We start from the raw sequence: 2,307 nt of genomic DNA, 5'->3' as shown, positions 1-2,307 counted from the left end.
TGTGTGTGTGTGCTCGGGGAGGGGCGGCGCCCATGGTGGCCACCGGGGGCGAGGGAGAGGGGTTAGAGGGGGAAAGCTCACAGCAGGGCGACGGCGACGGCGAGGCGACGGCAAGGCGACGGCGACGACGGGGACGGGGGCAGCGACGGAGACGAGGGCGGCGACGGGGACGGGGGCGGGCCCGGGGCGGCGACGGAGACGACGGCGGCGACGGGGACGGGGGCGGCGACGGAGACGATCGAGGGCGGCGGCGACGACGACGGAGACGGAAACAGAGGAACAAACAGAGAGGGAAAACGAAATTTTCGGACGTGTTGTATATATAGACCTCTCCTTTAGTACCGGTTGGAGCCACCAACCGGTACTAAAGGCTTGTTTTGGCCAGGCCAAGCGGCGGGAGGCGACCCCCTTTAGTACCGGGTGGTGGAACAAACCGGTACTAAAGGCCCCCCCTTTAGTGCCGGTTTGTTCCACGACCCGGTACTAAAGGCCACGCGCTGCCACCCCAAAGTTTAGTCCCACCTCGCCGGGCGAAGGGCAGCCGCACTGGTTTATAAACCCAGCCACGGCTACCACTTCGAACTCCTCTATATAGCAGGCTGGTGGGCCTAAACTCTGCGCGCTGCCCTGTGAGTCTGCTGGGCCTTTAAGGCCTGTAATTTCATCTGTGGCCTATCAGGCCCACAGGGCAGCGCCCCAATTTTTTTTTATAGTTTTTTTCTTTTCTGCTTTATTTTCTTCTATTTATTTTTGCGTAGTTTTTTGTATAGTTTTTTCTTTTCTGTTATATTTATTTTTTTCTATTTATTTGTGAGTAGTTTTTCATCTAGTTTGCCAAAATTCAACATTTTCAGAGTTTATTTTGTAGTGATTTTCAATTTCACGGTCATTTTGTAAACGATTGAAAAATAGCAAATATAATTAATTTTTTCTTTTCTGCTTTATTTTTTCTTTTCTGCAAAACTTGATGGTCAAAGTCTGGAGTTATAACTTAAAAAAAAGAAATATCGACGTGCAATTAGTTTTTGCCATAACAGAAGAAGTCCGGAGTTGTAATAAGTTATTAAAAATAAGAAAAGAGGTGCAATGCTCATTAATTTGCTTCAAGCCTTTCGAAATAGTGTAAACTGCACTGCGCATAGCTCCGTGCAGTCTACCGTATTCCTGAAGGCTTGAAGCTAAGCAACGTGAGCATTGAGCCTCTTCTTCATCGTCTCTGCACTCAGGGCTTATAAACCGCTCCTAGTTCCTCTCACTTCGCGAGGTGGGACTAAAAAACAGCTTACGTCTGGTTCATCCATGAACCGGTACTAAAGGTGCTCGTGGGGCCCCAGCCTTACCTGACACAACCTCATTAGTACCGGTTCGTGGTACGAACCGGCACTAAATGGTGATGGTGGGGCCATAGCCTGACCGGAGGCTGACACAGCCTCTTTAGGTACAAACTTTCTGTTAGTGCCCGTAGTTTTCAAATTTGAATAGTTTAAATTTTGAATTATTTGAAATTAGTGTGAATCACTAGTTTGTGAATAACTTAACTTTAAAAATCAGTAAAGGCATGAAAGAATTTGTTTGCACATAAAATTTCTTCGCGTTTCAAATGCCAAAACACATAACTACCCTAACTATTACAGAGATTCCCCTCTGGGTGTGAAACACAGAAGAAAGTGATGATAGTGAAGCCGATCACATCCCAGATCTTTGGGTGTGAAACTTTTTCTCCGCGTGTGTCCCTTTGCGCCGTAACCATGGAAAATCTTCATCATTTAACGGGATGCTCGGGTCAATATTCACTGTGAATGGAGCAATTTCATCAAACTTTTTATAATCTTCTGACTTGTCTGTCTTGTCATCCACTCCCACGATGTTTCTCTTCCCAGAAAGAACTATGTGCCGCTTTGGCTCATCGTACGATGCATTCGCTTCCTTATCTTTTCTTTTTCTTGGCTTGGTAGACATGTCCTTCACATAGAAAACCTGTGCCACATCATTGGCTAGGACGAATGGTTCGTCTGCATACGCAAGATTGTTGAGATCCACTGTTGTCATTCCGTACTGCGGGTCTTCCGTTACCCCGCTTCGTGTCACATTGACCCATTTGCACCGAAACAAAGGGACCTTTAAACCACATCGATAGTCAAGTTCCCATATGTCCTGTATATAACCATAATATGTTTCCTTTCCCGTCTTGATTTCTGCATCAAAGCGGACACCACTGTTTCCGGTTCACATACCTTGTAGATAAAAATATCTATGTCAACTTGATGGGCATAATTTGTCATAAACACAAAATGCAACAAATAGTTT

This window comes from Triticum dicoccoides, chromosome 1B, assembly GCF_002162155.2.
Source record: "Triticum dicoccoides isolate Atlit2015 ecotype Zavitan chromosome 1B, WEW_v2.0, whole genome shotgun sequence".
Taxonomy (NCBI): Eukaryota; Viridiplantae; Streptophyta; class Magnoliopsida; order Poales; family Poaceae; genus Triticum; species Triticum dicoccoides.
This window is presented reverse-complemented; position numbering follows the sequence as displayed.